This window comes from Cetorhinus maximus, chromosome 9 (assembly GCF_964194155.1).
Source record: "Cetorhinus maximus chromosome 9, sCetMax3.hap1.1, whole genome shotgun sequence".
In the NCBI taxonomy this organism is placed as follows: domain Eukaryota; kingdom Metazoa; phylum Chordata; class Chondrichthyes; order Lamniformes; family Cetorhinidae; genus Cetorhinus; species Cetorhinus maximus.
This window is the reverse complement of record NC_135887.1, coordinates 55,859,429-55,887,346: the sequence shown is the minus strand read 5'-3', so window position 1 is coordinate 55,887,346 and position 27,918 is coordinate 55,859,429.

Below are 27,918 nucleotides of genomic sequence, written 5' to 3'. Positions count from 1 at the left end.
TGTGAATATCTGTACCAGCACACTGTGTTTATCTGTACCAGCACACTGTGACTATCTGTACCAGCACACTTTGTCCATCTGTACCAGCACATTGTGACTATCTGTACCAGCACACTGTGACTAATTGTACCAGCACACTGTGACTATCTGTACCAGCAACTGTGACTATCTGTACCAGCACACTGTGCCTATCTGTACCAGCATACTGTGACTATTTGTACCAGCATAATGTGACGATGTGTACCAGCACGCTGTGTCTATCTGTACCAGCACACTTTGTCTATCTGCACCAGCACACTGTGTCTATCTGTACCAGCACACTGTGACTATCTGTACCAGCACACTGTGACTATCTGTATCAGCACTCTGTGACATCTGAACCAGCACACTGTGACCATCTGTACCAGCACACAGTGTCTATCTGTACGAGCACACTGTGACTACCTGTACCAGCACACTGTGTCTAACTCTACCAGCACACTGTGTCTATCTGTACCAGCACACTTTGTCTATCTGTACCAGCACACTGTGACCATATGTACCAGCACACTGTGTCTATCTGTACCAGCACACTGTGTCTAATTCTACTAGCACACTGTGACTATCTGTACCAGCACACTGTGACTATCAGTACCAGCACACAGTGATTATCTGTACCAGCACACTGTGTCTATCTGTACCAGCACACTGTGACCATCTGTTCCAGCACACTGCGTCTATCTGTACCAGCACACTGTGACTTTCTGTACAATCACACTGTGTCTATCTGTTCCAGCACACTGTAACTATCTGTACCAGCACACTGTGACTAACTGTACCAGAGCACTGTGTCTATCGGTACCAGCACTCTGTGACTATCTGTACCATGACGCTGTGACCATATGTACCAGCACACTGTGTCTATCTGTACCAGCACACTGTGTTTATCTGTATCAGCACACTGTGAATATCTGTACCAGCACACTATGTCTATCTGTACCAGCAAACTGTGTCTATCTGTACTAGCACACTGTGACTATCTGTACAAGCACACTGTGACTATCTGTACCAGCACACTGTGACTATCTGTACCAGCACACTGTGACTATCTGTACCAGCAAACTGTGACCATCTGTACCAGCAAACTGTGACTATCTGTACCAGCACAGCTTGCCCAAATGTACCGGCTCAATGTGACTATCTGTACCAGCACACTGTGACTATTTGTACCAGCACACTTTGATTATCTGTACCTGCAACTGTGACTATCTGTACCAGCACACTGTGTCTAACTGTACCAGCAGACTGTTACTATCTGTACCAGAACACTGTGACTATCTTTAGCAACACATTGTTTCTATCTGTACCAGCACGCTGTGCCTATCTGTACCAGCACACTGTGACTATCTATACCAGCACACTGTGACTATCTGTACCTGAACACTGTGACCATCTGTACCAGCACACAGTGTCTAGCTGTACCAGCGCACTGTGACTATCTGTACCAGCACACTATGTCTATCTGTATCAGCACCCTGTGATTATCTGTACCAGCACACATTGTCTATCTGTACCAGCAAACTGTGACCATCTGTACCAGCACACTGTGTCTATCTGTACCAGCAGACTGTGTGTATCTCTACCAGAACACTGTGACTATCTGTACCAGCACACTGTGTCTATCTGCACCAGCACACTGTGACCATCTGTACCAGCACACTGTGTATATCTGTACCAGCACACTGTAACTATCTGTACCAGCACACAGTGACTATCTGTACCAGAGCACTGTGACAATCGGTACAAGCACTCTGTGACTATCTGTACCAGCATGCTGTGACCATCTATACCAGCACACTGTGTCCATCTGTACCAGCACACTTTGTTTATCTGTACCACCACAATGTGACTATCTGTACCAGCACACTATGTCTATCTGTACCAGCACACTGTGACTATCTGTACCAGCAAACTGTGACCATCTGTACCAGCACACTGTGTCTATCTGTACCAGCACACTGTGTCTATCTGTACCAGCATACTGTGACTATCTGTACCTGCACACTGTGACTATCTGTACCAGCGCACTGTGAGCATCTGTACCAGCACACTGTGTCTGTCTGTACCAGCACACTGTGACTATCAGTACCAGCACACTGTGACTATCTGTACCAGCACACTGTGACTCTCTGTACCAACACACTGTGACTATGTGTACCAGGACACTATGACTATAAGTAGCAGCACACTGTTTCTATCTGTTCCAGCATACTGTGACTATTTGTACCAGAACAATGTGACTATCTCTACCAGCACGAAGTGTCTATCTGTACCAGCACACTGTGTCTATCTGTACCAGCATACTGTGAATATCTGTCCCAGCACACTATGACCATCTGCACCAGCAAACTGTGACCATCTGTACCAGCACCAAGTGTCTATCTGTCCCAGCACACTCTGACTATCTCTACCAGCAAACTGTGACGATCTGTACCAGCACAAAGTGTCTATCTGTACCAGCACACTGTGAATATCTGTACCAGCACACTGTTTTTATCTGTACCAGCACACTGTGACTATCTGTACCAGCACACTTTGTCCATCTGTACCAGCACATTGTGACAATCTGTACCAGCACACTGTGACTAACTGTACCAGCACACTGTGACTATCCGTACCAGCAACTGTGACTATCTGCACCAGCACACTGTGCCTATCTGTACCAGCATACTGTGAGTATTTGTACCAGCATAATGTGACGATGTGTACCAGCACGCTGTGTCTATCTGTACCAGCACACTGTGTCTATCTGCACCAGCACACTGTGTCTATCTGTACCAGCACACTGTGATTATCTGTACCAGCACACTGTGACTATCTGTATCAGCACTCTGTGACATCTGAACCAGCACACTGTGAACATCTGTACCAGCACACAGTGTCTATCTGTACGAGCACACTGTGACTACCTGTACCAGCACACTGTGTCTAACTCTACCAGCACACTGTGTCTATCTGTACCAGCACACTTTGTCTATCTGTACCAGCACACTGTGACCATATGTACCAGCACACTGTGTCTATCTGTACCAGCACACTGTGTCTAATTCTACTAGCACACTGTGACTATCTGTACCAGCACACTGTGACTATCTGTACCAGCACACAGTGACTATCTGTACCAGCACACTGTGTCTATCTGTACCAGCACACTGTGACCATCTGTTCCAGCACACTGCGTCTATCTGTACCAGCACACTGTGACTTTCTGTACAATCACACTGTGTCTATCTGTTCCAGCACACTGTAACTATCTGTACCAGCACACTGTGACTAACTGTACCAGAGCACTGTGACTATCGGTACCAGCACTCTGTGACTATCTGTACCATGACGCTGTGACCATATGTACCAGCACACTGTGTCTATCTGTACCAGCACACTGTGTTTATCTGTATCAGCACACTGTGAATATCTGTACCAGCACACTATGTCTATCTGTACCAGCAAACTGTGTCTATCTGTACTAGCACACTGTGACTATCTGTACAAGCACACTGTGACTATCTGTACCAGCAAACTGTGACCATCTGTACCAGCAAACTGTGACTATCTGTACCAGCACAGCTTGCCCAAATGTACCAGCTCAATGTGACTATCTGTACCAGCACACTGTGACTATTTGTACCAGCACACTTTGATTATCTGTACCTGCAACTGTGACTATCTGTACCAGCACACTGTGTCTAACTGTACCAGCAGACTGTTACTATCTGTACCAGAACACTGTGACTATCTTTAGCAACACATTGTTTCTATCTGTACCAGCATACTGTGACTATCTGTACCAGCAGAGTGTGACTATCTGTACCAGCACACTGTGACTCTCTGTACCAGCACGCTGTGCCTATCTGTACCAGCACACTGTGACTATCTATACCAGCACACTGTGACTATCTGTACCTGAACACTGTGACCATCTGTACCAGCACACAGTGTCTAGCTGTACCAGCGCACTGTGACTATCTGTACCAGCACACTATGTCTATCTGTATCAGCACACTGTGATTATCTGTACCAGCACACTTTGTCTATCTGTACCAGCAAACTGTGACCATCTGTACCAGCACACTGTGTCTATCTGTACCAGTAGACTGTGTCTATCTCTACCAGAACACTGTGACTATCTGTATCAGCACACTGTGTCTATCTGCACCAGCACACTGTGACCATCTGTACCAGCACACTGTGTATATCTGTACCAGCACACTGTAACTATCTGTACCAGCACACAGTGAATATCTGTACCAGAGCACTGTGACTATCGGTACAAGCACTCTGTGACTATCTGTACCAGCATGCTGTGACCATCTGTACCAGCACACTGTGTCCATCTGTACCAGCACACTTTGTTTATCTGTACCAGCACACTGTGACTATCTGTACCAGCACACTATGTCTATCTGTACTCGCAAACTGTGACCATCTTTACCAGCACAAAGTGTCTATCTGTACCAGCACACTGTGAATATCTGTACCAGCACACTGTGTTTATCTGTACCAGCACACTGTGACTATCTGTACCAGCACACTTTGTCCATCTGTACCAGCACATTGTGACTATCTGTACCAGCACACTGTGACTAATTGTACCAGCACACTGTGCCTATCTGTACCAGCATACTGTGACTATTTGTACCAGCATAATGTGATGATGTGTACCAGCACGCTGTGTCTATCTGTACCAGCACACTGTGTCTATCTGCACCAGCACACTGTGTCTACCTGTACCAGCACACTGTGACTATCTGTACCAGCACACTGTGACTATCTGTATCAGCACTCTATGACATCTGAACCAGCACACTGTGACCATCTGTACCAGCACACAGTGTCTATCTGTACGAGCACACTGTGACTACCTGTACCAGCACACTGTGTCTAACTCTACCAGCACACTGTGTCTATCTGTACCAGCACACTTTGTCTATCTGTACCAGCACACTGTGACCATATGTACCAGCACACAGTGTCTATCTGTACCAGCACACTGTGACCATCTGTTCCAGCACACTGCGTCTATCTGTACCAGCACACTGTGACTTTCTGTACAATCACACTGTGTCTATCTGTTCCAGCACACTGTAACTATCTGTACCAGCACACTGTGACTAACTGTACGAGCAAACTGTGACCATCTGTACCAGCAAACTGTGACCATCTGTACCAGCAAACTGTGACTATCTGTACCAGCACAGCTTGCCCAAATGTACCGGCTCAATGTGACTATCTGTACCAGCACACTGTGACTATTTGTACCAGCACACTTTGATTATCTGTACCTGCAACTGTGACTATCTGTACCAGCACACTGTGTCTAACTGTACCAGCAGACTGTTACTATCTGTACCAGAACACTGTGACTATCTTTAGCAACACATTGTTTCTATCTGTACCAGCATACTGTGACGATCTGTACCAGCACAGTGTGACTATCTGTACCAGCACACTGTGTCCCTCTGTACCAGCACGCTGTGCCTATCTGTACCAGCACACTGTGACTATCTATACCAGCACACTGTGACTATCTGTACCTGAACACTGTGACCATCTGTACCAGCACACAGTGTCTAGCTGTACCAGCGCACTGTGACCATCTGTACCAGCACACTATGTCTATCTGTATCAGCACCCTGTGATTATCTGTACCAGCACACATTGTCTATCCGTACCAGCAAACTGTGACCATCTGTACCAACACACTGTGTCTATCTGTACCAGCAGACTGTGTGTATCTCTGCCAGAACACTGTGACTATCTGTACCAGCACACTGTGTCTATCTGCACCAGCACACTGTGACCATTTGTACCAGCACACTGTGTATATCTGTACCAGCACACTGTAACTATCTGTACCAGCACACAGTGACTATCTGTACCAGAGCACTGTGACAATCGGTACAAGCACTCTGTGACTATCTGTACCAGCATGCTGTGACCATCTGTACCAGCACACTGTGTCCATCTGTACCAGCACACTTTGTTTATCTGTACCACCACACTGTGACTATCTGTACCAGCACACTATGTCTATCTGTACCAGCACACTGTGACTATCTGTACCAGCAAACTGTGACCATCTGTACCAGCACACTGTGTCTATCTGTACCAGCACACTGTGTCTATCTGTACCAGCATACTGTGACTATCTGTACCTGCACACTGTGACTATCTGTACCAGCGCACTGTGAGCATCTGTACCAGCACACTGTGTCTGTCTGTACCAGCACACTGTGACTATCAGTACCAGCACACTGTGACTATCTGTGCCAGCACACTGTGACTCTCTGTACCAACACACTGTGACTATGTGTACCAGGACACTGTGACTATAAGTAGCAGCACACTGTTTCTATCTGTTCCAGCATACTGTGACTATTTGTACCAGAACAATGTGACTATCTGTACCAGCACGAAGTGTCTATCTGTACCAGCACACTGTGTCTATCTGTACCAGCATACTGTGAATATCTGTCCCAGCACACTATGACCATCTGCACCAGCAAACTGTGACCATCTGTACCAGCACCAAGTGTCTATCTGTCCCAGCACACTCTGACTATCTCTACCAGCAAACTGTGACCATCTGTACCAGCACAAAGTGTCTATCTGTACCAGCACACTGTGAATATCTGTACCAGCACACTGTTTTTATCTGTACCAGCACACTGTTACTATCTGTACCAGCACACTTTGTCCATCTGTACCAGCACATTGTTTCAATCTGTACCAGCACACTGTGACTAACTGTACCAGCACACTGTGACTATCCGTACCAGCAACTGTGACTATCTGTACCAGCACACTGTGCCTATCTGTACCAGCATACTGTGAGTATTTGTACCAGCATAATGTGACGATGTGTACCAGCACGCTGTGTCTATCTGTACCAGCACACTGTGTCTATCTGCACCAGCACACTGTGTCTATCTGTACCAGCACACTGTGATTATCTGTACCAGCACACTGTGACCATCAGTACCAGCACACTGTGACCATCTGTACCAGCACACGGTGACTATCTGTACCAGCACACTGTGACTATCTGTACCAGCACACTGTGACTATCTGTACCAGCACACTGTGACTATCTGTACCAGCAAACTGTGACCATCTGTACCAGCAAACTGTGACTATCTGTACCAGCACAGCTTGCCCAAATGTACCAGCTCAATGTGACTATCTGTACCAGCACACTGTGACTATTTGTACCAGCACACTTTGATTATCTGTACCTGCAACAGTGACTATCTGTACCAGCACAATGTGTCTAACTGTACCAGCAGACTGTTACTATCTGTACCAGAACACTGTGACTATCTTTAGCAACACATTGTTTCTATCTGTACCAGCATACTGTGACTATCTGTACCAGCACAGTGTGACTATCTGTACCAGCACACTGTGACTCTCTGTACCAGCACGCTGTGCCTATCTGTACCAGCACACTGTGACTATCTATACCAGCACACTGTGACTATCTGTACCTGAACACTGTGACCATCTGTACCAGCACACAGTGTCTAGCTGTACCAGCGCACTGTGACTATCTGTACCAGCACACTATGTCTATCTGTATCAGCACACTGTGATTATCTGTACCAGCACACTTTGTCTATCTGTACCAGCAAACTGTGACCATCTGTACCAGCACACTGTGTCTATCTGTACCAGCAGACTGTGTCTATCTCTACCAGAACACTGTGACTATCTGTACCAGCACACTGTGTCTATCTGCACCAGCACACTGTGACCATCTGTACCAGCACACTGTGTATATCTGTACCAGCACACTGTAACTATCTGTACCAGCACACAGTGACTATCTGTACCAGAGCACTGTGACTATCGGTACAAGCACTCTGTGACTATCTGTACCAGCATGCTGTGACCATCTGTACCAGCACACTGTGTCCATCTGTACCAGCACACTTTGTTTATCTGTACCAGCACACTGTGACTATCTGTACCAGCACACTATGTCTATCTGTACCAGCACACTGTGACTATCTGTACCAGCAAACTGTGACCATCTGTACCAGCAAACTGTGACTATCTGTACCAGCACAGCTTGCCCAAATGTACCAGCTCAATGTGACTATCTGTACCAGCACACTGTGACCATCTGTACCAGCGCACTGTGACCATTTGTACCAGCAAACTTTGTCTATCTGTACCAGCACAATGTGTCTAACTGTACCAGCACACTGTGACTATCTGTACCAGAACACTGTGACTATCTTTAGCAGCACACTGTTTCTATCTGTACCAGCATACTGTGACTATCTGCACCAGCACAATGTGACTATCTGTACCAGCACACTGTGTCTCTCTGTACCAGCACGCTGTTTCTTAATGTACCAGCACACTGTCACTATCTATACCAGCACACTGTGACTATCTGTACCAACACACTGTGACTATCTGTACCAGCACACTGTGCCTATCTGTACCAGCACACTGTGTCTATCTCTACCAGCACACTGTGACTATCTGTACCAGCACACTGTGAATATCTGTACCGCACACATTGACTATCTGTACCAGCACACTGTGTCTATCTGTACCAGCACACTGTGACCATCTGTACCAGCACACTGTGTCTATTTGTACCAGCACACTTTGATTACCAGTACCAGCACACTGTGACTATCTGTACCAGCGCACTGTGACTATCAGTACAAGCACTCTGTGACTCTCTGTACCAGCACGCTGTTACCATCTGTACCAGCACACAGTGTCTATCTGTACCAGCACACTTTGTTTATATGTACCAGCACACTGTGACTATCTGTACCAGAACACTGTGTCTATCTTTACCATCACACTGTGTCTATCTGTACCAGCACACTGTGTCTATCTGTACCAGCACACTGTGACTATCAGTACCAGCACATTGTGACTATTTGTACCAGCACACTGTGACTATCTGTACCAATACACTGTGACTATCTGTACCAGCAACTGTGACTATCTGTAACAGCACACTGTGACCATCAGTACCAGCACACTGTGACCATCTGTACCAGCACACGGTGACTATCTGTACCAGCACACTGTGACTATCTGTACCAGCACACTGTGAATATCTGTACCAGCACACTGTGACTATTTGTACCAGCACACTGTGACCATCTGTACCAACACACTGTGACCATCTGTACCAGCACACTGTGTCTATCTGTACCAGCACACTGTGACCATCTGTACCAGCACAATGTGTCTATCTGTACCAGCACACTGTGTCTATCTCTACCAGCAAACTGTGACTATCTGTACCAGCACACTGTGACAATCTGTACCAGCACACAGTGACTATCTGTACCAGCCCACTGTGTCTATCTGTACCAGCACATTGTGACCATCTGTACCAGCACACTGTGTATATCTTTACCAGCACACCGTAACTATCTGTAGCAGCAGACTGTGACTATCTGTACAAGCACACTGTGACTATGTGTACCAGCACACTGTGACTATCTGTACCAGCACACTGTGACTATCTGTACCAGCAAACTGTGACCATCTGTACCAGCAAACTGTGACTATCTGTACCAGCACAGCTTGCCCAAATGTACCAGCTCAATGTGACTATCTGTACCAGCACACTGTGACTATTTGTACCAGCACACTTTGATTATCTGTACCTGCAACTGTGACTATCTGTACCAGCACACTGTGTCTAACTGTACCAGCAGACTGTTACTATCTGTACCAGAACACTGTGACTATCTTTAGCAACACATTGTTTCTATCTGTACCAGCATACTGTGACTATCTGTACCAGCAGAGTGTGACCATCTGTACCAGCACACTGTGTCTATCTGTACCAGTAGACTGTGTCTATCTCTACCAGAACACTGTGACTATCTGTATCAGCACACTGTGTCTATCTGCACCAGCACACTGTGACCATCTGTACCAGCACACTGTGTATATCTGTACCAGCACACTGTAACTATCTGTACCAGCACACAGTGAATATCTGTACCAGAGCACTGTGACTATCGGTACAAGCACTCTGTGACTATCTGTACCAGCATGCTGTGACCATCTGTACCAGCACACTGTGTCCATCTGTACCAGCACACTTTGTTTATCTGTACCAGCACACTGTGACTATCTGTACCAGCACACTATGTCTATCTGTACTCGCAAACTGTGACCATCTTTACCAGCACAAAGTGTCTATCTGTACCAGCACACTGTGAATATCTGTACCAGCACACTGTGTTTATCTGTACCAGCACACTGTGACTATCTGTACCAGCACACTTTGTCCATCTGTACCAGCACATTGTGACTATCTGTACCAGCACACTGTGACTAATTGTACCAGCACACTGTGCCTATCTGTACCAGCATACTGTGACTATTTGTACCAGCATAATGTGATGATGTGTACCAGCACGCTGTGTCTATCTGTACCAGCACACTGTGTCTATCTGCACCAGCACACTGTGTCTACCTGTACCAGCACACTGTGACTATCTGTACCAGCACACTGTGACTATCTGTATCAGCACTCTATGACATCTGAACCAGCACACTGTGACCATCTGTACCAGCACACAGTGTCTATCTGTACGAGCACACTGTGACTACCTGTACCAGCACACTGTGTCTAACTCTACCAGCACACTGTGTCTATCTGTACCAGCACACTTTGTCTATCTGTACCAGCACACTGTGACCATATGTACCAGCACACAGTGTCTATCTGTACCAGCACACTGTGACCATCTGTTCCAGCACACTGCGTCTATCTGTACCAGCACACTGTGACTTTCTGTACAATCACACTGTGTCTATCTGTTCCAGCACACTGTAACTATCTGTACCAGCACACTGTGACTAACTGTACGAGCAAACTGTGACCATCTGTACCAGCAAACTGTGACCATCTGTACCAGCAAACTGTGACTATCTGTACCAGCACAGCTTGCCCAAATGTACCGGCTCAATGTGACTATCTGTACCAGCACACTGTGACTATTTGTACCAGCACACTTTGATTATCTGTACCTGCAACTGTGACTATCTGTACCAGCACACTGTGTCTAACTGTACCAGCAGACTGTTACTATCTGTACCAGAACACTGTGACTATCTTTAGCAACACATTGTTTCTATCTGTACCAGCATACTGTGACGATCTGTACCAGCACAGTGTGACTATCTGTACCAGCACACTGTGTCCCTCTGTACCAGCACGCTGTGCCTATCTGTACCAGCACACTGTGACTATCTATACCAGCACACTGTGACTATCTGTACCTGAACACTGTGACCATCTGTACCAGCACACAGTGTCTAGCTGTACCAGCGCACTGTGACCATCTGTACCAGCACACTATGTCTATCTGTATCAGCACCCTGTGATTATCTGTACCAGCACACATTGTCTATCCGTACCAGCAAACTGTGACCATCTGTACCAACACACTGTGTCTATCTGTACCAGCAGACTGTGTGTATCTCTGCCAGAACACTGTGACTATCTGTACCAGCACACTGTGTCTATCTGCACCAGCACACTGTGACCATTTGTACCAGCACACTGTGTATATCTGTACCAGCACACTGTAACTATCTGTACCAGCACACAGTGACTATCTGTACCAGAGCACTGTGACAATCGGTACAAGCACTCTGTGACTATCTGTACCAGCATGCTGTGACCATCTGTACCAGCACACTGTGTCCATCTGTACCAGCACACTTTGTTTATCTGTACCACCACACTGTGACTATCTGTACCAGCACACTATGTCTATCTGTACCAGCACACTGTGACTATCTGTACCAGCAAACTGTGACCATCTGTACCAGCACACTGTGTCTATCTGTACCAGCACACTGTGTCTATCTGTACCAGCATACTGTGACTATCTGTACCTGCACACTGTGACTATCTGTACCAGCGCACTGTGAGCATCTGTACCAGCACACTGTGTCTGTCTGTACCAGCACACTGTGACTATCAGTACCAGCACACTGTGACTATCTGTGCCAGCACACTGTGACTCTCTGTACCAACACACTGTGACTATGTGTACCAGGACACTGTGACTATAAGTAGCAGCACACTGTTTCTATCTGTTCCAGCATACTGTGACTATTTGTACCAGAACAATGTGACTATCTGTACCAGCACGAAGTGTCTATCTGTACCAGCACACTGTGTCTATCTGTACCAGCATACTGTGAATATCTGTCCCAGCACACTATGACCATCTGCACCAGCAAACTGTGACCATCTGTACCAGCACCAAGTGTCTATCTGTCCCAGCACACTCTGACTATCTCTACCAGCAAACTGTGACCATCTGTACCAGCACAAAGTGTCTATCTGTACCAGCACACTGTGAATATCTGTACCAGCACACTGTTTTTATCTGTACCAGCACACTGTTACTATCTGTACCAGCACACTTTGTCCATCTGTACCAGCACATTGTTTCAATCTGTACCAGCACACTGTGACTAACTGTACCAGCACACTGTGACTATCCGTACCAGCAACTGTGACTATCTGTACCAGCACACTGTGCCTATCTGTACCAGCATACTGTGAGTATTTGTACCAGCATAATGTGACGATGTGTACCAGCACGCTGTGTCTATCTGTACCAGCACACTGTGTCTATCTGCACCAGCACACTGTGTCTATCTGTACCAGCACACTGTGATTATCTGTACCAGCACACTGTGACCATCAGTACCAGCACACTGTGACCATCTGTACCAGCACACGGTGACTATCTGTACCAGCACACTGTGACTATCTGTACCAGCACACTGTGACTATCTGTACCAGCACACTGTGACTATCTGTACCAGCAAACTGTGACCATCTGTACCAGCAAACTGTGACTATCTGTACCAGCACAGCTTGCCCAAATGTACCAGCTCAATGTGACTATCTGTACCAGCACACTGTGACTATTTGTACCAGCACACTTTGATTATCTGTACCTGCAACAGTGACTATCTGTACCAGCACAATGTGTCTAACTGTACCAGCAGACTGTTACTATCTGTACCAGAACACTGTGACTATCTTTAGCAACACATTGTTTCTATCTGTACCAGCATACTGTGACTATCTGTACCAGCACAGTGTGACTATCTGTACCAGCACACTGTGACTCTCTGTACCAGCACGCTGTGCCTATCTGTACCAGCACACTGTGACTATCTATACCAGCACACTGTGACTATCTGTACCTGAACACTGTGACCATCTGTACCAGCACACAGTGTCTAGCTGTACCAGCGCACTGTGACTATCTGTACCAGCACACTATGTCTATCTGTATCAGCACACTGTGATTATCTGTACCAGCACACTTTGTCTATCTGTACCAGCAAACTGTGACCATCTGTACCAGCACACTGTGTCTATCTGTACCAGCAGACTGTGTCTATCTCTACCAGAACACTGTGACTATCTGTACCAGCACACTGTGTCTATCTGCACCAGCACACTGTGACCATCTGTACCAGCACACTGTGTATATCTGTACCAGCACACTGTAACTATCTGTACCAGCACACAGTGACTATCTGTACCAGAGCACTGTGACTATCGGTACAAGCACTCTGTGACTATCTGTACCAGCATGCTGTGACCATCTGTACCAGCACACTGTGTCCATCTGTACCAGCACACTTTGTTTATCTGTACCAGCACACTGTGACTATCTGTACCAGCACACTATGTCTATCTGTACCAGCACACTGTGACTATCTGTACCAGCAAACTGTGACCATCTGTACCAGCAAACTGTGACTATCTGTACCAGCACAGCTTGCCCAAATGTACCAGCTCAATGTGACTATCTGTACCAGCACACTGTGACCATCTGTACCAGCGCACTGTGACCATTTGTACCAGCAAACTTTGTCTATCTGTACCAGCACAATGTGTCTAACTGTACCAGCACACTGTGACTATCTGTACCAGAACACTGTGACTATCTTTAGCAGCACACTGTTTCTATCTGTACCAGCATACTGTGACTATCTGCACCAGCACAATGTGACTATCTGTACCAGCACACTGTGTCTCTCTGTACCAGCACGCTGTTTCTTAATGTACCAGCACACTGTCACTATCTATACCAGCACACTGTGACTATCTGTACCAACACACTGTGACTATCTGTACCAGCACACTGTGCCTATCTGTACCAGCACACTGTGTCTATCTCTACCAGCACACTGTTACTATCTGTACCAGCACACTGTGAATATCTGTACCGCACACATTGACTATCTGTACCAGCACACTGTGTCTATCTGTACCAGCACACTGTGACCATCTGTACCAGCACACTGTGTCTATTTGTACCAGCACACTTTGATTACCAGTACCAGCACACTGTGACTATCTGTACCAGCGCACTGTGACTATCAGTACAAGCACTCTGTGACTCTCTGTACCAGCACGCTGTTACCATCTGTACCAGCACACAGTGTCTATCTGTACCAGCACACTTTGTTTATATGTACCAGCACACTGTGACTATCTGTACCAGAACACTGTGTCTATCTTTACCATCACACTGTGTCTATCTGTACCAGCACACTGTGTCTATCTGTACCAGCACACTGTGACTATCAGTACCAGCACATTGTGACTATTTGTACCAGCACACTGTGACTATCTGTACCAATACACTGTGACTATCTGTACCAGCAACTGTGACTATCTGTAACAGCACACTGTGACCATCAGTACCAGCACACTGTGACCATCTGTACCAGCACACGGTGACTATCTGTACCAGCACACTGTGACTATCTGTACCAGCACACTGTGAATATCTGTACCAGCACACTGTGACTATTTGTACCAGCACACTGTGACCATCTGTACCAACACACTGTGACCATCTGTACCAGCACACTGTGTCTATCTGTACCAGCACACTGTGACCATCTGTACCAGCACAATGTGTCTATCTGTACCAGCACACTGTGTCTATCTCTACCAGCAAACTGTGACTATCTGTACCAGCACACTGTGACAATCTGTACCAGCACACAGTGACTATCTGTACCAGCCCACTGTGTCTATCTGTACCAGCACATTGTGACCATCTGTACCAGCACACTGTGTATATCTTTACCAGCACACCGTAACTATCTGTAGCAGCAGACTGTGACTATCTGTACAAGCACACTGTGACTATGTGTACCAGCACACTGTGACTATCTGTACCAGCACACTGTGACTATCTGTACCAGCAAACTGTGACCATCTGTACCAGCAAACTGTGACTATCTGTACCAGCACAGCTTGCCCAAATGTACCAGCTCAATGTGACTATCTGTACCAGCACACTGTGACTATTTGTACCAGCACACTTTGATTATCTGTACCTGCAACTGTGACTATCTGTACCAGCACACTGTGTCTAACTGTACCAGCAGACTGTTACTATCTGTACCAGAACACTGTGACTATCTTTAGCAACACATTGTTTCTATCTGTACCAGCATACTGTGACTATCTGTACCAGCAGAGTGTGACTATCTGTACCAGCACACTGTGACTCTCTGTACCAGCACGCTGTGCCTATCTGTACCAGCACACTGTGACTATCTATACCAGCACACTGTGACTATCTGTACCTGAACACTGTGACCATCTGTACCAGCACACAGTGTCTAGCTGTACCAGCGCACTGTGACTATCTGTACCAGCACACTATGTCTATCTGTATCAGCACACTGTGATTATCTGTACCAGCACACTTTGTCTATCTGTACCAGCAAACTGTGACCATCTGTACCAGCACACTGTGTCTATCTGTACCAGCAGACTGTGTCTATCTCTACCAGAACACTGTGACTATCTGTACCAGCACAATGTGTCTATCTGCACCAGCACACTGTGACCATCTGTACCAGCACACTGTGTATATCTGTACCAGCACACTGTAACTATCTGTACCAGCACACAGTGACTATCTGTACCAGAGCACTGTGACTATCGGTACAAGCACACTGTGACTATCTGTACCAGCACACTATGTCTATCTGTACCAGCACACTGTGACTATCTGTACCAGCAAACTGTGACCATCTGTACCAGCAAACTGTGACTATCTGTACCAGCACAGCTTGCCCAAATGTACCAGCTCAATGTGACTATCTGTACCAGCACACTGTGACCATCTGTACCAGCGCACTGTGACCATTTGTACCAGCAAACTTTGTCTATCTGTACCAGCACAATGTGTCTAACTGTACCAGCACACTGTGACTATCTGTACCAGAACACTGTGACTATCTTTAGCAGCACACTGTTTCTATCTGTACCAGCATACTGTGACTATCTGCACCAGCACAATGTGACTATCTGTACCAGCACACTGTGTCTCTCTGTACCAGCACGCTGTTTCTTAATGTACCAGCACACTGTCACTATCTATACCAGCACACTGTGACTATCTGTACCTGAAAACTGTGACAATCTGTACCAGCACACTGTGCCTATCTGTACCAGCACACTGTGTCTATCTCTACCAGCACACTGTGACTATCTGTACCAGCACACTGTGAATATCTGTACCGCACACATTGACTATCTGTACCAGCACACTGTGTCTATCTGTACCAGCACACTGTGACCATCTGTACCAGCACACTGTGTCTATTTGTACCAGCACACTTTGATTACCAGTACCAGCACACTGTGACTATCTGTACCAGCGCACTGTGACTATCAGTACCAGCACTCTGTGACTCTCTGTACCACCACGCTGTTACCATCTGTACCAGCACACAGTGTCTATCTGTACCAGCACACTTTGTTTATATGTACCAGCACACTGTGACAATCTGTACCAGAACACTGTGTCTATCTTTACCATCTCACTGTGTCTATCTGTACCAGCACACTGTGTCTATCTGTACCAGCACACTGTGACTATCAGTACCAGCACATTGTGACTATTTGTACCAGCACACTGTGACTATCTGTACCAATACACTGTGACTATCTGTACCAGCAACTGTGACTATCTGTAACAGCACACTGTGACCATCAGTACCAGCACACTGTGACCATCTGTACCAGCACACGGTGACTATCTGTACCAGCACACTGTGACTATCTGTACCAGCACACTGTGAATATCTGTACCAGCACACTGTGACTATTTGTACCAGCACACTGTGAATATCTGTACCAGCACACTGTGTCTATCTGTACCAGCACACTGTGACTATCTGTACCAGCACACTGTGACTATCTGTACCAGCACTCTGTGACATCTGTACCAGCACACTGTGACCATCTTAACCAGCACACAGTGTCTATCTGTACGAGCACACTGTGACTACCTGTACCAGCACACTATGTCTAACTCTACCAGCACACTGTGTCTATCTGTACCAGCACACAGTGTCTATCTGTACCAGCACACTGTGTTTATATGTACCAGCACACTGTGACTATCTGTACCAGAACACTGTGTCTATCTTTACCATCACACTGTGTCTATCTGTACCAGCACACTGTGACTATCAGTACCAGCACATTGTGACTATTTGTACCAGCACACTGTGACTATCTGTACCAATACACTGTGACTATCTGTACCAGCAACTGTGACTATCTGTAACAGCACACTGTGACCATCAGTACCAGCACACTGTGACCATCTGTACCAGCACACGGTGACTATCTGTACCAGCACACTGTGACTATCTGTACCAGCACACTGTGAATATCTGTACCAGCACACTGTGACTATTTGTACCAGCACACTGTGACCATCTGTACCAACACACTGTGACCATCTGTACCAGCACACTGTGTCTATCTGTACCAGCACACTGTGACCATCTGTACCAGCACAATGTGTCTATCTGTACCAGCACACTGTGTCTATCTCTACCAGCAAACTGTGACTATCTGTACCAGCACACTGTGACAATCTGTACCAGCACACAGTGACTATCTGTACCAGCCCACTGTGTCTATCTGTACCAGCACATTGTGACCATCTGTACCAGCACACTGTGTATATCTTTACCAGCACACCGTAACTATCTGTAGCAGCAGACTGTGACTATCTGTACAAGCACACTGTGACTATGTGTACCAGCACACTGTGACTATCTGTACCAGCACACTGTGACTATCTGTACCAGCAAACTGTGACCATCTTTACCAGCAAACTGTGACTATCTGTACCAGCACAGCTTGCCCAAATGTACCAGCTCAATGTGACTATCTGTACCAGCACACTGTGACTATTTGTACCAGCACACTTTGATTATCTGTACCTGCAACTGTGACTATCTGTACCAGCACACTGTGTCTAACTGTACCAGCAGACTGTTACTATCTGTACCAGAACACTGTGACTATCTTTAGCAACACATTGTTTCTATCTGTACCAGCATACTGTGACTATCTGTACCAGCAGAGTGTGACTATCTGTACCAGCACACTGTGACTCTCTGTACCAGCACGCTGTGCCTATCTGTACCAGCACACTGTGACTATCTATACCAGCACACTGTGACTATCTGTACCTGAACACTGTGACCATCTGTACCAGCACACAGTGTCTAGCTGTACCAGCGCACTGTGACTATCTGTACCAGCACACTATGTCTATCTGTATCAGCACACTGTGATTATCTGTACCAGCACACTTTGTCTATCTGTACCAGCAAACTGTGACCATCTGTACCAGCACACTGTGTCTATCTGTACCAGCAGACTGTGTCTATCTCTACCAGAACACTGTGACTATATGTACCAGCACACTGTGTCTATCTGCACCAGCACACTGTGACCATCTGTACCAGCACACTGTGTATATCTGTACCAGCACACTGTAACTATCTGTACCAGCACACAGTGACTATCTGTACCAGAGCACTGTGACTATCGGTACAAGCACTCTGTGACTATCTGTACCAGCATGCTGTGACCATCTGTACCAGCACACTGTGTCCATCTGTACCAGCACACTTTGTTTCTCTGTACCAGCACACTGTGACTATCTGTACCAGCACACTATGTCTATCTGTACCAGCACACTGTGACTATCTGTACCAGCAAACTGTGACCATCTGTACCAGCAAACTGTGACTATCTGTACCAGCACAGCTTGCCCAAATGTACCAGCTCAATGTGACTATCTGTACCAGCACATTGTGACCATCTGTACCAGCGCACTGTGACCATTTGTACCAGCAAACTTTGTCTATCTGTACCAGCACAATGTGTCTAACTGTACCAGCACACTGTGACTATCTGTACCAGAACACTGTGACTATCTTTAGCAGCAAACTGTTTCTATCTGTACCAGCATACTGTGACTATCTGCACCAGCACAATGTGACTATCTGTACCAGCACACTGTGTCTCTCTGTACCAGCACGCTGTTTCTTAATGTACCAGCACACTGTCACTATCTATACCAGCACACTGTGACTATCTGTACCTGAAAACTGTGACAATCTGTACCAGCACACTGTGCCTATCTGTACCAGCACACTGTGTCTATCTCTACCAGCACACTGTGACTATCTGTACCAGCACACTGTGAATATCTGTACCGCACACATTGACTATCTGTACCAGCACACTGTGTCTATCTGTACCAGCACACTGTGACCATCTGTACCAGCACACTGTGTCTATTTGTACCAGCACACTTTGATTACCAGTACCAGCACACTGTGACTTTCTGTACCAGCGCACTGTGACTATCAGTACCAGCACTCTGTGACTCTCTGTACCAGCACGCTGTTACCATCTGTACCAGCACACAGTGTCTATCTGTACCAGCACACTTTGTTTATATGTACCAGCACACTGTGACAATCTGTACCAGAACACTGTGTCTATCTTTACCATCACACTGTGTCTATCTGTACCAGCACACTGTGTCTATCTGTACCAGCACACTGTGACTATCAGTACCAGCACATTGTGACTATTTGTACCAGCACACTGTGACTATCTGTACCAATACACTGTGACTATCTGTACCAGCAACTGTGACTATCTGTAACAGCACACTGTGACCATCAGTACCAGCACACTGTGACCATCTGTACCAGCACACGGTGACTATCTGTACCAGCACACTGTGACTATCTGTACCAGCACACTGTGAATATCTGTACCAGCACACTGTGACTATTTGTACCAGCACACTGTGACCATCTGTACCAACATACTGTGACCATCTGTACCAGCACACTGTGTCTATCTGTACCAGCACACTGTGACCATCTGTTCCAGCACAATGTGTCTATCGGTACCAGCACACTGTGTCTATCTCTACCAGCAAACTGTGACTATCTGTACCAGCACACTGTGACTATCTGTACCAGCACACAGTGACTATCTGTACCAGCCCACTGTGTCTATCTGTACCAGCACATTGTGACCATCTGTACCAGCACACTGTGTATATCTTTACCAGCACACCGTAACTATCTGTAGCAGCAGACTCTGACTATCTGTACAAGAGCACTGTGACTATCGGTACCAGCACTCTGTGACAATCTGCACAAGCACACTATGTCTATCTGTAGCAGCACACTGTGTCTATCTGCACTAGCACACTGTGACTATCTGTACCAGCACACTGTGACTATCTGTACCAGCAATCTGTGACCATCTGTACCAGCAAACTGTGACTATCTGTACCAGCACACCTTGCCCTTATGTACCAGCTCACTGTGACTATCAGTACCAGCACACTGTGACTATTTGTACCAGCACACTGTGACTATTTGTACCAGCACACTGTGACTATTTGTACCAGCACACTGTGACTATCTGTACCAGCAACTGTGACTATCTGTACCAGCACACTGTGTCTAACTGTACCAGCACACTGTGACTATCTGTACCAGAACACTGTGACTATCTTTAGCAGCACACTGTTTCTATCTGTACCAGCATACTGTGACTATCAGTACCAGCACAATATGACTATCTGTACCAGCACACTGTGTCTATCTGTACCAGCACGCTGTGTCAATCTGTACCAGCACACTGTGACTATCTATACCAGCACACTTTGACTATCAGTAACTGAAAACTGTGACCATCTGTACCAGCACACAGTGTCTATCTGTACCAGCGCACTGTGACTATCTGTACCAGCACACTGTGTCTATCCGTATCAGCACACTGTGATTCTCTGTACCAGCACACTTTGTCTATCTGTACCAGCACACTGTTACCATCTGTACCAGCGCACTGTGTCTATCTGTACCAGCACACTGTGTCTATCTCTACCAGCACACTGTGACTATCTGTACCAGCACACTGTGAATATCTGTACCAGCACACAATGACTGTCTGTACCAGCCCACTGTGTCTATCTGCACCAGCACACTGTGTCTATCTGTACCAGCACACTGTGACTATCTGTACCAGCACACTGTGACTATCTGTACCAGCACTCTGTGACATCTGTACCAGCACACTGTGACCATCTGAACCAGCACACAGTGTCTATCTGTACGAGCACACTGTGACTACCTGTACCAGCACACTATGTCTAACTCTACCAGCACACTGTGTCTATCTGTACCAGCACACAGTGTCTATCTGTACCAGCAAACTTTGTTTATATGTACCAGCACACTGTGACTATCTGTACCAGAACACTGTGTCTATCTTTACCATCACACTGTGTCTATCTGTACCAGCACACTGTGTCTATCTGTACCAGCACACTGTGACTATCAGTACCAGCACATTGTGACTATTTGTACCAGCACACTGTGACTATCTGTACCAATACACTGTGACTATCTGTACCAGCAACTGTGACTATCTGTAACAGCACACTGTGACCATCAGTACCAGCACACTGTGACCATCTGTACCAGCACACGGTGAATATCTGTACCAGCACACTGTGACTATTTGTACCAGCACACTGTGACCATCTGTACCAACACACTGTGACCATCTGTACCAGCACACTGTGTCTATCTGTACCAGCACACTGTGACCATCTGTACCAGCACAATGTGTCTATCTGTACCAGCACACTGTGTCTATCTCTACCAGCAAACTGTGACTATCTGTACCAGCACACTGTGACTATCTGTACCATCACACAGTGACTATCTGTACCAGCCCACTGTGTCTATCTGTACCAGCACATTGTGACCATCTGTACCAGCACACTGTGTATATCTTTACCAGCACACCGTAACTATCTGTAGCAGCAGACTCTGACTATCTGTACAAGAGCACTGTGACTATCGGTACCAGCACTCTGTGACTATCTGCACAAGCACACTATGTCTATCTGTAGCAGCACACTGTGTCTATCTGTACTAGCACACTGTGACTATCTGTACCAGCACACTGTAACTATCTGTACCAGCAAACTGTGACCATCTGTACCAGCAAACTGTGACTATCTGTACCAGCACACCTTGCCCTTTTGTACCAGCACACTGTGACTATCTGTACCAGCACACTGTGACTATTTGTACCAGCACACTGTGACTATTTGTACCAGCACACTGTGACTATTTGTACCAGCACACTGTGACTGTCTGTACCAGCAACTGTGACTATCTGTACCAGCACACTGTGTCTAACTGTACCAGCACACTGTGACTATCTGTACCAGAACACTGTGACTATCTTTAGCAGCACATTGTATCTATCTGTACCAGCATACTGTGACTATCAGTACCAGCACAATATGACTATCTGTACCAGCACACTGTGTCTATCTGTACCAGCACGCTGTGTCAATCTGTACCAGCACACTGTGACTATCTATACCAGCACACTTTGACTATCAGTAACTGAAAACTGTGACCATCTGTACCAGCACACAGTGTCTATCTGTACCAGCGCACTGTGACTATCTGTACCAGCACACAGTAACTATCTGTACCAGCCCACTGTGTCTATCTGTACCAGCACACTGTGACCATCTGTACCAGCACACTGTGTATATCTGTACCAGCACACTGTAACTATCTGTACCAGCACACTGTGACTATCTGTACCAGAGCACTGTGACTATCGGACCAGCACTCTGTGACTATCTGTACCAGCACGCTGTGACCATCTGTACCAGCACACTGTGTCCATCTGTACCAGCACACTGTGTTTATCTGTACCAGCACACTGTGACTATCTGTACCAGCACACTATGTCTATCTGTACCAGCACACTGTGTCTATCTGTACTAGCACACTGTGACTATCTGTACCAGCACAATGTGACTATCTGTACCAGCAAACTGTGACCATCTGTACCAGCAAACTGTGACTATCTGTACCAGCACACCTTGCCCTTATGTACCAGCTCACTGTGACTATCTGTACCAGCACACTGTGACTATTTGTACAATCACACAGTGACTATTTGTACCACCACACTGTGATTATCTGTACCAGCAAATGTGACTATCGGTACCAGCACACTGTGTCTAACTGTACCAGCACACTGTGACAATCTGTTCCAGAACACTGTGACTATCTTTAAAAGAACACTGTTTCTATCTCTACCAACATACTGTGACTATCTGTACCAGCACAATGTGACTATCTGTACCAGCACACTCTGTCTATCTGTACCAGCATGCTGTGTCTATCTGTACCAGCACACTGTGACTATCTATACCAGCACACTGTGACTATCTGTACCTGAAAACTGTGACCATCTGTACCAGCACACAGTGTATATCTGTACCAGCGCACTGTGACTATCTGTACCAGCACACTGTGTCTATCTGTATCAGAACACTGTGATTATCTGTACCAGCACACTTTGTCTATCTGTACCTGCACACTGTGACCATCTGTACCAGCACACTGTGTCTATCTGTACCAGCACACTGTGTCTATCTCTACCAGCGCACTGTGACTATCTGTACCAGCACACTGTGAATATCTTTACCAGCACACAGTGACTATCTCTACCAGCCCACTGTGTCTTTCTGTACCAGCACACTGTGACCATCTGTACCAGAACACTGTGTCTATCTGTACCAGCACACTTTGACTATCAGTACCAGCACACTGTGACTATCTGTACCAGCACAGTGTGACTCTCTGTACCATCAAACTGTGTCTATCTGTACCAGCACAATGTGTCTATCTGTACCAGCACACTGTGTTTATATGTACCAGCACACTGTTACTATCTGTACTAGAATACTGTGTCTATCTGTACCAGCACGCTGTGTCAAAATGTACCAGCACACTGTGTCTATCTGTACCAGCACACTGTGACTATCAGTACCAGCACATTGTGACTATTTGGACCAGCTCACTGTGACCATCTGTACCTGCACACTGTGTCTATCTGTACCAGCACACTGTGACTATCTGTACCAATACACTGTGACTATCTGTACCAGCAACTGTGACTATCTGTATCAGCACACTGTGTCTATCTGCACCAGCACACTGTGACTATCTGTACCCGCACACTGTGTCTATCGGTACCAGCAACTGTGACTATCTGTAACAGCACACTGTGACTCTCTGTACCAGCACACTGTGTCTATCTGTACCAGCAACTGTGACTATCTGTAGCAGCACACTGTATCTATCTGTACCAGCTTACTGTGACTATCTGTACCAGCACAATGTGACTATTTGCACCAGCACGCTGTGTCTATCCGTACAAGCATGCTGTGTCTATCTGTACCAGCAAACTGTTACAATCTGTACCAGCACACTGTGTCTATCTGTACCAACACACTGTAACTATCTGTACCAGCACAAAGTGACTTTCTGTACCAGCACACTGTGTCTATCTGTACCAGCACACTGTAACTATCTGTACCAGCACACGGTGACTATCTGTATCAGCACAGTGTGAATCTCTGTACCAGCACACTGTGTCTATCTGTACCAGCACACTCTAACTATCTGTACCAGCGCACTGTGACTATCTGTACCAGCGCACTGTGACTATCGGTACCAGCACTCATTGACTATCTGTACCAGCACACTGTGACTATCTGTACCAGCACACTGTGACTATCTGTACCAGCAAACTGTGACCATCTGTACCAGCAAACTGTGACTATCTGTACCAGCACACCTTGCCCATATGTACCAGCTCACTGTGACTATCTGTACCAGCACACTGTGACTATTTGTACCAGCACACTGTGATTATCTGTACCTGCAACTGTGACTATCTGTACCAGCACACTGTGTCTAACTGTACCAGCAGACTGTTACTATCTGTACCAGAACACTGTGACTATCTTTAGCAACCCATTGTTTCTATCTGTACCAACATACTGTGACTATCTGTACCAGCACAATGTGACTATGTGTACCAGCACAATGTGACTATCTGTACACTCACGCTGTGTCTATCTGTACCAGCACACTGTGACTATCTATACCAGCACACTGTGACTATCTGTACCTGAACACTGTGACCATCTGTACCAGCACACAGTGTCTAGCTGTACCAGCACACTGTGACTATCTGTACCAGCACACTGTGACTATCTGTACCAGCACACAGTAACTATCTGTACCAGCCCACTGTGTCTATCTGTACCAGCACACTGTGACCATCTGTACCAGCACACTGTGTATATCTGTACCAGCACACTGTATCTATCTGTACCAGCACACTGTGACTATCTGTACCAGAGCACTGTGACTATCGGACCAGCACTCTGTGACTATCTGTACCAGCACGCTGTGACCATCTGTACCAGCACACTGTGTCCATCTGTACCAGCACACTGTGTTTATCTGTACCAGCACACTGTGACTAACTGTACCAGCACACTATGTCTATCTGTACCAGCACACTGTGTCTATCTGTACTAGCACACTGTGACTATCTGTACCAGCACAATGTGACTATCTGTACCAGCAAACTGTGACCATCTGTACCAGCAAACTGTGACTATCTGTACCAGCACACCTTGCCCATATGTACCAGCTCACTGTGACTATCTGTACCAGCACACTGTGACTATTTGTACAATCACACAGTGACTATTTGTACCACCACACTGTGATTATCTGTACCAGCAAATGTGACTATCGGTACCAGCACACTGTGTCTAACTGTACCAGCACACTGTGACAATCTGTTCCAGAACACTGTGACTATCTTTAAAAGAACACTGTTTCTATCTCTACCAACATACTGTGACTATCTGTACCAGCACAATGTGACTATCTGTACCAGCACACTCTGTCTATCTGTACCAGCACGCTGTGTCTATCTGTACCAGCACACTGTGACTATCTATACCAGCACACTGTGACTATCTGTACCTGAAAACTGTGACCATCTGTACCAGCACACAGTGTATATCTGTACCAGCGCACTGTGACTATCTGTACCAGCACACTGTGTCTATCTGTATCAGAACACTGTGATTATCTGTACCAGCACACTTTGTATATCTGTACCTGCACACTGTGACCATCTGTACCAGCACACTGTGTCTATCTGTACCAGCACACTGTGTCTATCTCTACCAGCACACTGTGACTATCTGTACCAGTACACTGTGAATATCTTTACCAGCACACAGTGACTATCTCTACCAGCCCACTGTGTCTTTCTGTACCAGCACACTGTGACCATCTGTACCAGCACACTGTGTCTATCTGTACCAGCACACTTTGACTATCAGTACCAGCACACTGTGACTATCTGTACCAGCACAGTGTGACTCTCTGTACCAGCAAACTGTGTCTATCTGTACCAGCACAATGTGTCTATCTGTACCAGCACACTGTGTTTATATGTACCAGCACACTGTTACTATCTGTACTAGAATACTGTGTCTATCTGTACCAGCACACTGTGTCAATCTGTACCAGCACACTGTGTCTATCTGTACCAGCACACTGTGACTATCAGTACCAGCACATTGTGACTATTTGGACCAGCTCACTGTGACCATCTGTACCTGCACACTTTGTCTATCTGTACCAGCACACTGTGACTATCTGTACCAATACACTGTGACTATCTGTACCAGCAACTGTGACTATCTGTATCAGCACACTGTGTCTATCTGCACCAGCACACTGTGACTATCTGTACCCGCACACTGTGTCTATCGGTACCAGCAACTGTGACTATCTGTAACAGCACACTGTGACTCTCTGTACCAGCACACTGTGTCTATCTGTACCAGCAACTGTGACTATCTGTAGCAGCACACTGTATCTATCTGTACCAGCTTACTGTGACTATCTGTACCAGCACAATGTGACTATTTGCACCAGCACGCTGTGTCTATCCGTACCAGCATGCTGTGTCTATCTGTACCAGCAAACTGTTACAATCTGTACCAGCACACTGTGTCTATCTGTACCAACACACTGTAACTATCTGTACCAGCACAAAGTGACTTTCTGTACCAGCACACTGTGTCTATCTGTACCAGCACACTGTAACTATCTGTACCAGCACACGGTGACTATCTGTACCAGCACAGTGTGAATCTCTGTACCAGCACACTGTGTCTATCTGTACCAGCACACTCTAACTATCTGTACCAGCGCACTGTGACTATCTGTACCAGCGCACTGTGACTATCGGTACCAGCACTCATTGACTATCTGTACCAGCACACTGTGACCATTTGTACCAGCACAATGTGTCTATCTGTACCAGCACACTGTGTTTATCTGTACCAGCACACTGTGACCATCTGTACCAGCACACTGTGACTATTAGTACCAGCACACTGTGACTATCGGTTCCTGAACACAGTGACTATTTGTACCAGTGCACTGTGAATATCTGTACCAGCACACTGTGGCTTTCTTTACCAGCACACTGTGACCATCAGTACCTGCACACTGTGACCATCTGTACCAGCACACGGTGACTATCTGTAC